The sequence below is a fragment of the Jaculus jaculus genome, chromosome 1 (assembly GCF_020740685.1).
Source record: "Jaculus jaculus isolate mJacJac1 chromosome 1, mJacJac1.mat.Y.cur, whole genome shotgun sequence".
Taxonomy (NCBI): domain Eukaryota; kingdom Metazoa; phylum Chordata; class Mammalia; order Rodentia; family Dipodidae; genus Jaculus; species Jaculus jaculus.
In genome coordinates this window covers 178,878,999-178,890,123 of record NC_059102.1, presented here as the reverse complement: position 1 = coordinate 178,890,123, position 11,125 = coordinate 178,878,999, and positions in this window count along the sequence as shown.

The window sequence follows — 11,125 nt, the reverse complement described above, 5'->3', positions numbered from 1 at the left end:
TGTGCCCTAGCCCCCCCAGTCCCGGGACCCCACCCGCCAGTGCCTTCAGCGCGAGCCCTGGCTCCGGCTCAGGCCCGGCCCCCAAATGCCTTAACCTTCCCGAGAGAGCCCCTTTTCTGTATCCTCATTATTACCGTTCAAATGTCTCTACCTTAAAAAGAAAATTATCCTAGCGACAACTCAGCCCGAATCATTCGCGCTCCGCACCAGGGAGGAGCTTTGGTGGTGACCCTATGTCTCCTGGACGTGACCCTAGACCCCCTACTGGCCACAAGTCCAGACTTTATTGATGGCTCAGAAATATGTAAGGCTTGCTAATGTATAGTCCTCTAGGCCTTTGTTGACATCAAACAAGGGACATCAGGGGGCCTACAGTTCTCTGTCTCACTGTCAAAATCCCTTTTCTCAGATTTTGTTCTTGCACCCCAGCCTCCCCCACCCCTCCACCCACCAACTAGGCAGTGTTGTTATAGGGCTAAATAATTCAGCGACCTCCCTTTTCATTTGCTCATTTCCTCAAGTGGTTGTCTGGGTCCTGTCGCCCAGCTCAGACGTCCAGATTTGGCCCAGACATGGTTCCTCTTTGCTGTCTTTGTAAATCAGCATTGTCAGCCTCTGCCTTCTTTGACTTTCTGATCCTGGCAAGGAAGGGAGTGGGGGGTAAGGAAATAAATCCATTCTTAGTTGCACTCCCCCACGACCTGGGCCTCCTCCTTCCAGCTTCCGTCTGTAGGGCCTTCCAACTAAATTTAGACTACTACATAAAATTGTTCATTCCTATCTTAAAGTTGTGGTTTATCCCTTTCTCCAATGCAGGTTAGTAATATGGGTTAATTTTGCCACCTTCCCTTTTTCTAGGTTGAATCTTCTTTTTTTTTTTTTTTTTTTTTTTTTTTGGTTTTTCGAGGTAGGGTCTCACTCTAGCTCAGGCTGACCTGGAATTCACTATGGAGTCTCAGGGTGACCTCGAACTCTCTGTGATCCTCCTACCTATGCCTTCCAAGTACTGGGGATTAAAGGCATGCACCACCACTCTAGGCTGAATCCTGTTTTTTAACTTTTGTCCAAGTCTCTACTTTGTCAGGGCCTGGAGTATTATTTCCCTTCCAGTTGATATGCCAACATTTTCTAGCTTTCCATCATCTGTGGATTTCATTAAATCTCTTTCTTGTCACCCGTACAGAGCCAGGAAGACCCAAATGCTCAGAGTTAGCTGAGGGGAAAGTAATTTGGCAGAGTGCAAAGTGGATATTGAGTGATTTCTCCAAATGAGTAGGTTGACATTTCATCCCCGTTTTCTATTTTTGAAGGGAATCAAATCATCATCTTTGTCCAAAGATAACATTAACCATATTAGCGACAGTTACGAAAACAGGAAAATGCCATTTAACCATCTCTTAGTCAGTACTTCTCTAAAGTGTTTTGCTTGAAAGTTTTACCCAGATGCAATGTGGACAAGTTGGCATCACCAGAGTTAGTAACTAATACTGAGGCATTTTCTGGTTGTGTAGTTCTTCTCAGTGACTGAAGGCGGCAGTAGAGTCAGATGAGGTTTCAGGATCTTACTAAAGATGGTGGGCTTGTAAAGCCTACCTCAGTCACCTTAGCCTGGGGAACCAGAAGAAAAGAGTAAAAAGTAACAGCAGATTTCTCAGCCCTCTTCCTTTTTCTTTCTTTCCTTTTTTAAAAAGATTTATTTTTATTTATTAGAGACAGAGAGAGGGAGAGAAAGAGAGGGAGAAGGGACACACTAGAGCCTCTAGACACTGCAAACGAACTCCAGATGCAAGTGCCACCATGTGTATCTGGCTTATGTGGAACCTGGAAAATCGAACCTGGGTCCTTACACTTGGCAGGCAAGCACCTTAACCATCTCTCCAGCCTCCTCTTCCCTTTTCTAATACAGTTCTTGGTTAGTCTCATTATTTCAATATAAGTTGCTTATGAAGACTTGCTTTTAAACCCACTGAAAAAGATCTGGTGATTGTGGAGACCATATTTTGTTGCAAATGGAAACTAGGGACATGAGTTATAACAGATACATTTGTCCCCAAAATTCCAGGACAAAGAGTCCCCATCCTTCAATACCAGGGGGTTAAGAGTTTATAAACAACAAAAAAAATTTATGAACAGTTTTCACTCTGCATGCAAAAGACAGGTTTCTTTCCAGAGCAATGATTTGTGTTGTTTTTCTGGGATTGGAGAGGAAGGGGGGAGCTGGCTGTCCCTGTCTGACTCAGCAAGAGAGACTACGCTTCCAATGTGCATCCCAAGGCCTTCACCATGGTCCAGCACAGTTCTGGTGTGTAGAGCCATCCCTGTCTGCTGTGAGTCACGGGGAATATCAATGGGTAGAAACTAACTTCATGCATAGTCCCTGCCTGGGTTATACCCCCTAGGGTGAGTTAAGTCTTGGCTGTCAGAGACTGTTCTTATGCCAGGAAGGCTAAGCCATATTTATTTTTACCAGGCCTCTCAGACTTTTCTTGTTTAGAGTGAGAGATCCTGAAAAGCATGCCAGAATGGGCTGTTTGTCTCCCTTTTATTGCCCTCTGGGACATGCCCCTAGAAAAGTTGTAGGGGACTGCCAATTCCCAAGGGGTCTCATAGGCGTTGGTTTCCTCAGAAACACCACCCCCTTTCCTTCAGACTTCTAGGACAGTCCAGGGAGCTGATTTCCAAGATCAGAATTTTGCCCCACATCAGACCATCACTAAGTGGCTTTTCAAAGGAAACACAGGGAATCCTGGGGAAGCAAGAATAAAATGGGCATGATTTTGATCTAACCGAACTGGTAGAATTCTCTCATAACCCAGGCATCACTCACTCAACAACCCAATTTCTAAATACAATTCCCCTAAAAGCGAGAAAACCTGGAGACTTCCCATTTTAAGTCAGCAGTTCTCAAACAGAACTGATTTTGCGGACATCAGACAATAAATACATGAAGACTTTTTTGAGAGTAGGTGCTACTGGCATCTAGCAGGCAGAGACCAAGTTTGCTGCTAAACATCCAACTAGGGCATAGTGAGAAATAGACCGAGAAACTGTTGTTGTTGTTTTTTTTTAATTTTTTTTTTTAAATTTATTTGAGAGAGACAGACACAGTGAGAAAGACAGATAGTGGAAGAGAGAGAGAATGGGCGCGCCAGGGTTTCCAGCCTCTGCAAACGAACTCCAGACGCGTGCGCCCCCTTGTGCATCTGGCTAACATGGGATCTGGGGAACTGAGACTCGAACTGGGGTCCTTAGGCTTCACAGGCAAGCGCTTAACCGCTAAGCCATCTCTCCAGCCCGAGAAACTGTTTTAAGAGAGCAAACACAAGGCTATAAATGATGAGCCCCCACCATCTCTGCACTCTCTTTCTTGTTGCAAGCAATGCAAATGGTGAAAATCTCTTTAAATTTTCCAAGGGAAGGCTGAAGAGATGGTTCAGCAGTTAAAGACACTTGCTTGCAAAGCCTGACAGCTTTGGCTTCTATTACCCACTTAAAGCCAGATGCACAAAGTGACCCATGTGTCTGGAGTTCATTTCCAGCTGCAGAAGGCTCTTGGCATACTTATACTCACCTAGTCTCACTTTCTTATGCCAGGCATTGTGGAGGAGGCAGTGATGAACATACATATTTGATCCCTGGAACATATATATAATATATATATATATATAAGAGGAAGAGAGAGAGAGAGAGAGCACTCCAGGGCCCCGAAGCTCTGACTCTGCAAATGAACTCCAGACACATGTGCCACCCTGTACATCTGACTCATGTGGGTCCATGGGGAATCAAACCGGGGTCCTTTGGCTTTGCAGGCAAGTGCCTTAACCACTAAGCCATCTATCCAACCCAGATCCCTGGAACTTTTCTTTTTTCTTTTTCGAAGAAGGATCTCTCTCTGGTCCAGGCTGACCTGGAATTCACTATGTTGTCTCAGGGTGGCTTCGAACTCATGGAGATCCTCCTACCTCTGCCTCCCGAGTGCTGGGATTAAAGGCATGCGCCACCACACCCGGCTAAGATCTCTGGAACTTTTAATATATGGTTGTAGGGCTCTGCAGATATGCAGAGGCAATAAAAGAATGATCCCACAAATGAATTCAAAGTTATAAGCAATAGAAGGAGTGAAGGGAGAACACAGTGTTCTATGAAAGAAGACACTTGATTAAGATTTGGGGGTTTAGGAAGGCCTGTCAGAAACACACTGAAAGAACCATCAGACAGGGTGGGTATAGAGCTGAGCTCAGTGGTGGAGCATTAGACTATGAATTAGGATTAGACAGCACCAGGGCCCGGGGGGGGGGGGGGACAGGGGGGAGAAAAGAAAAAAGAAAGAGAAGGAAGGCGTATCAGGTACTATGAGTACCTGAAGATGGTCTTCTGGACAGAAGGAAAAATGCGTGCAAAGGCCTAGAGCCAGGAAAGAATCTATAGGATTTATGAAAGAGGTGTTTTTGTTTTGTTTTGTTTTGTTTTGTTTTTTTGAGGTAGGTTTTTGCTGTAGCCAGGCTGACCTGGAATTCACTATATAGTCTCAGGGTGGCCTTGAACTCACTGCAATCCTCCTACCTCTGCCTCTCAAGTGCTGGGATTAAAGGTGTGCACCACCACGCCCTGCTAAAAGAGTAACTTTTAGCAATGGATGTGCTTTTGTGTGTGGCACATAGGTGCATTCATGACATGTGTAGAGGCCAGAAAAAAAAAGGTATAGATATTAGGTATCCTCCTTATCACTCTTCTGCCTTATTTCCCTGAGACAGAATCTCTAAGTGAAGTTGGAGTTTCCTATTTTACTTGGATGATGAGGATCAAACTCAGGTGTCCATGCTTGCATAGTATACACTTGCCAGGTGTGTTGGCACATGCTATTTTTTTTGGCAACTTCCATAATTGTAACAATATCCCACGGTAGTCCCTCCCTTCCCCCACTTTCCCCTTTGAAACTCCACTCTCCATTATATCCCCTCCCCCTCTCAATCAGTCTCTCTTTTATTTTGATGTCATGATCTTTTACTCCTATTGTGATGGTCTTGAGTAGGTAGTGTCAGGTACTGTGAGGTCATGGATATCCAGGCCATTTTGTGTCTGGAGGAGCACGTTGTAAGGAGTCCTACCCTTTCTTTGGCTCTTACATTCTTTCCGCCATCTCTTCCACAGTGGACCCTGAGCCTTGGAAGGTGTGATAGGGATATTTCAGTGTTGAGCACTCTGTCACTTTTTCTCAGCACGATGGTGTGTTGGCACATGCTTTTTATTTTAGCACTGGGCAGGCAGAGGTAGGAGGATTGATGTGAGTTCAAGGCCACCCAGAGACTACATAGTGAATTCCAGGTCAGCCTGGGCTAGAATGAGACCCTACCTTGAAAAAAAAAAAAAAACAAAAACACAACAACAAAAAAAGAGCTACCATAGTAAACTGTCTTATCCACTGAGCCACCCCCACCCAAGTGAGGTGTGTTTTATCTATGTTCAGGGGTTACTTTTTGAGGCTAGGAACTATGCAATCCTCAGGGAACAGACTGATTTGTGTTCCTGTGCTTTCTTTTCTTTTTTAAAATTTCTTTTTTTGTTGTTTGCTTATTTTTATTTATTTATTTGAGAGCAACAGACAGAGAGAAGGAGGGGGAGAGAGAGAGAGAGAGAATGGGTGCACCAGGGTTTCCAGCCACTGCAAACGAGCTCCAGATGCATTCACCCCCTTGTGTATCTGGCTCACGCAGGTCCTAGGGAATTGAGCTTTGAACTGGGGTCCTTAGGCTTCACAGGCAAGCACTTATCCACTAAGCCATCTCTCCAGCCCTAAAGTTTCTTTCTTTAAATTTATTTATTTGTTTGTTTTTCGAGGTAGGGTCTCACTCTAGCTGACTTGGAATTAGTCTCAGCATAGCCTCGAATTCACAGCAGTCCTACCTCTGCCTCCTAAGTGCTGGTATTAAAGGTGTGCACCACTGTGCCTGGATTTTCTACTTTTTTTAATTTTTGAAATAGGGTCTCAGGTAGCCCAGACGGGCCTAGAACTTGATAACTACTCAAGGATGACCTTGATTTCTGATCTTCCAGAGACCATCATCCAAGAGTGCTGGGATTACAGACTTGTGCCACCATATCTAGCTTCTGTACCTTCTGGCACCATTTCTGGTGCCAACATTTTTTTTATGTTCCTGCTCCACAGTGCTACTTGAGTCAGAATCTGAGACACGTGGCTGATTTTGTGGCCTTACCTAACTCGGGGCACACCCTGAACGATGGGGCTTTCCAGAACATTTTTATCTCCTGCAACTTTGATATTCACACATGGGGCATGGGGAAACAGAGCCGCTGCAACAAATAGCTTTGATGTAGCAGTGAAGATAAATACAGGATGGTGGCTAAGTCAATAAATGGGAGCTCTTACAATGGCAAGTATGAAGCTGTAGCTCCAAGTAAGCATCATGTAATTGGACTTTGTTTCCACACTTGCCCCTTTATAATTTGTTCCTCAGGGCTGGAGAGATTTCTCAGTGGTTAAGGTGCTTGCCTGCAAAGCCTGACGATCCCAGTTGAAGTCCCCAGTACCTATGTAAAGCCAGAAACACAAAGAGGTGCATATGTTTAGAGTTTGTTTACAGCAACTGGAGGCCCTGACACACCCATTTTCTCTGTCTCTTTCCTCTCTATCTCTCACTGCTTGCAAATAAATAATAAGAATATTAAAAAATAAAATATAAGTTGTTCCTCAGGCAGCAACCAAACTGAGTCTTTTAAAAATATTTTATTTATTTATTTGCAAGTGAGGAGAGATAGAGAGAAGAGAGACAGACAGAGAGAATGGGCTTGCCAAAGCAGAGCCTCCAGACTCTGCAAATGAACTCCAGAGACATGTGCCATTTTGTGTATCTGACTTTATGTGGGTACTGGGGAATTGAACCCAAGTCCTTAGGCTTTGCAGGCAAGTGCCTTAACCGCTATGCCATCTCTTCAACCCCAGAGTGACTCTTAAAAAAAAAGATAACTTAGGGCTGAGATGTGGCTTAGAGTGTAATCCTAGGCAAGTACTTGCATAGGTTCAGTCACACTGGGTATGGTGGCATACACCCATCGTTTCAGCACTCAGGAGGTAGAGTTAGAAGGAAGAGAAGTTCAAGATCATCCTGGACTACATAGTGAGTTTGAGGCCGGCCTAGGTTACATGAGATCCTCTCTCCAAACAAAAAAATACAAAACAGCCAGTCGTGGTTGCACATGCCTTTAATCCCAGCACTTGGGAGGCAGAGGAAGGGAGATCTCTGTGTGTTCGAGACCACCCTGAGCCTACATAGTGAATTCCAGGTCAGCCTGGAGTAGAGTGAGACCCTACCTCAGCAAACAAACAAAAACCCAGAAGAGTCAGGTCATGTCAACAGCTAAGATCCTTGCTTCTTCGCCTGTCCTTCAAGCTTCTTCATGGTCTTACCTCTGCCTACTTTTGCTCTTTTCTCCTTCCTCCATCCCAGGGCTGCTCTTTCACCTCAGAAGCATGCCACCCAGGTGCTGTATTGTCTATGGTGAATGCTGGTTCCTTGCACTCTTCTGGCCAATATCAGCCCAGCATCACAGCCCTAGAGAAACCTCACTTTGCATTCCAAACGTGGTCTTCACTATCCTATCTTGTTTTGTTTTCACTATAGCAACTGTAATTCTTTGAGATGAGTTTATCTACTGTTTCATGTGTATCATCTCCTTTCCAATCACGAGATGATAAACTCAAGTAGTGAGGGATCTTCTTTTATTCTCCAATACTTTAAAGTTGTTGACACACATCGCTCAACAGACTTTTTTTTTTTTTGAGGCAAACCCAATAGACAGGCCTTTTTAAAAAAATAATAATAATTTTGGGACTAGAAAGATGGCTTAGCAGTTGAGGCACTTGCCTGCAAAGCCAAAGGACCCAGGTTAGACTCCCCAGGACCCACTTAAGCCAGATGCACAAGAGGCACACACATCTGGAGTTCATTTGCGGTGGCTGGAGGCCCTGGTACGCCCATTCTCTCTCTCTCTCTTTCTCTGTCAAATAAATAAATATTGATTTTTTTTAATTATTTTACTTATTTGAGAGAGAAAGAGGGAGAGAGAGAGAGAGAATAGGTACTCCAGGGCCTCTTATTTGACAGAGAAAGAGGGAGGGGAGAGAGAGAGAGAGAGAATGGGAGTGTCAGTGACTCCAGCCACTACAAATGAACTCCAGATATGTGTGCCACCTTGTGCATCTGGCTTACGTGGGTCCTGGGGAGTCGAACCTGGGTCCTTTGGCTTCACAGGCAAATGCCTTAACTGCTAAGCTATCTCTCCAACCCAGACTGGCCTTTTTAAATTTATTTTATTTTTCATTTTCATTTTTATATATTGGTTTTTCGAGGTAGGGTTTCACTCTAGCCCAGGCTGACCTGAATTTCACTATGTAGTCTCAGGGTGTCCTTGAACTCACAGTGATCCTTCTACCTCTGCCTCCCGAGTGCTGGGATTAAAGGCATGCACCACCATGCCTGGCTAGACTGGCCTTTTTTAAATGAGAGAGAGAGAGAGAGAGAGAGAGAGAATTGGCACACCAGGGCCTCCAGCCACTGTAACTGAACTCCAGACATGTGCGTCACTATGTGCATATGTGCAACCTTGTGCATCTGGCTAACATGGGATCTGGGGAGTCAAACATGGGTCCTTAGGCTTCTCAGGCAAGTGCCTTAACTGCTAAGCCATGTTTTTGTTTTTGTTTTTTTTAAAGTTTATTCATTGGACTAGAGAGATGGCTTAGCAGTTAAAACACTTGCCTGCAAAGCCAAATGTCCAGATTCCATTCTCCAAGACCCATGTAAGCCAGATGTACAAGGTGGCGCATGTATCTGGAGTTTGTTTACAGTGATTGGTGTGCCCATTCTCTCTCTCTCTCTCAAATAAATTTAAAAAATGTTTCAAAAATATAAAATTTTAAAAATTACTTGAGAGAAAGAGAGAGAGCGAAAGAGACAGACACAGCAAGAGAGAGTATGGGTGTGCCAAGGTCTCTTGCCACTGCAAACAAACTCCAACTGCATGTGCCACTTGGTGCATCTGGCTTAATGTGGGTACTAGGGAATTGAACCTGGGCCATCAGGCTTTTTTGTTGTTTTGTTTTGTTTTGAGGTAGGGTTTCGCTCTAGCCCAGGCTGACCTGGAATTCACTATGTAGTCTCAGGGTAGCCTGTAACTCATGGCAATCCACCTACCTCTGCCTCCTGAGTGCTGCAATTAAAGACATGCGCCACCATGCTTGGCTCCATCAGGCTTTTTGAGCAAGTGCTTTTAACCACTGAACAGGAAGAGAGGACTTTTAAGTTTGGGGTAGGTGGACATTGAATTATGGACTATTGGGAAAGTTTCACTGCATGAAGAATGGAGAAAATGGGGGAGGGCATCAACAGCCACAATGATTGTGTGGCAGTCATGATCAAAGGAAAACGAGTAGTCTTCTGTGGTTAGGGAAAACTAAAGAGAGGTTCCAATCAATGACTGCTGAAAGTCATTTCTGAATTAAATGCCCCTTACATATGTTATATCCGGTTATGCAATGGACATTGACAGAGTTCTTTGCTTCTGTTTTGGGGTTTTTCTCTGTTTGTTATTTGTTTTTTAAGGTAGGGTCTCCCTCTAACCCAGGCTGACCTGGAATTCACTATGTAGTCTCAGGTTGGCCTCAAACTCTTGGCACTCCGCCTACCTCTACCTCCCGAGTGCTGAGACTAAAGGCATGTGCTACCATGCCCCCCTGGCGGGTTTGTTTTTTTTTTTTTAACTTTAGCATATTTTATTTATTTGAGAGACAGAAAGAGGCAGAGAGCGTGAGAGAGTTGGAGAGAATGGGCCTCTAGATACTGCAAGTGAACTCCAGATGTATGTGCCCCTATGTGGGTCCTGGAGAACTGAACTGGGATCCTTTGGCTTTGCAGGCAAATGCCTTAACCCCTAAGCCATCTCTCCAGTGCTTTTTGTAAGATTTTTATTTATTTACTTTTACTTATTTATTTGAGTGAGGGAGGCAAATAGAGAGAGAGAATGGGTGTGTCAGGGTCTCCAGCAGCTGCAAATGAACTCCAGATGCATGTGCCATCTTGTGTATCTGGGGAATGGAACCCGAGTCCCTTGGCTTTGAGGCAAGTGCCTCCACCGTGAAGCCATCTCTTCAGCTCTGCGTTCTTAAGACATATTTTATACTTAGCCAGGCGTGGTGGTGCACCCTCTTAATCTCAGTCCTTGGGAGGCAGAGGTAGGTGTATTGCTATGAGTTTGAGGCCACCCTGAGACTACACAGTGAATCCCAGGTCAGCCTGAGTGAGACTGAGACCCTACCTCGAAAAACCAAAAAAAAACCCCAAATTATATATATATATATATATATATATGTATACCACCGTGTGTATCTGGCTTTCTGTGGGTACTGAGGAATCAAACCCAGTCCTCAGGCCTTGCAGGCAAGTGCCTTAACCACTGAGCAATCTCTCCAGCCCTGTTTTTTTTTTTTTTTTTTTTTTGAGGCAGGGCCTCACTCTAGTCCAGGGTGACCTGCAACTTGCTCTGTCTTACTGAGTTCTTACAAAGCACACAGAGAGAGATAGTATTATTGTTAGTTTTTAAATTCACCACTGTATTTTTTGGTTGGGGAAGTGGATGTTGACTGTAGCCTGGATCTTGTTGTCTAGTCCAAGATGACCTCAAATTCAATATTCTTTTACCTCTAGCTTCCCAAGTTCTGAGAAGTACATCACATAATCAGCTACATTTTACTTTTTTTTATACATCTGACTCTACACAATCAATATAGTTTTCTAGGGAAAGAGATAAGCTGGGCAGTGGGTTTACAACCAGTTTTCTTTAACTGATACCTAAAATTTTACTTTCCTTTGAAAAGCTTAATAAGTTAACTTAAATATCCTTCAAAAATTTCCAGGGGCTGGAGAGATGGCTTAGCGGTTAAGCACTCGCCTGTGAAGCCTAAGGATCCCGGTTCGAGGCTTGGTTCCCCAGGTCCCACGTTAGCCAGATGCACATGGGGCACACACGTCTGGAGTTCATTTGCAGTGGCTGGAAGCCCTGGCGCACTCATTCTCTCTCTCTCCCTTTATCTGTCTTTCTCTCTGTGTCT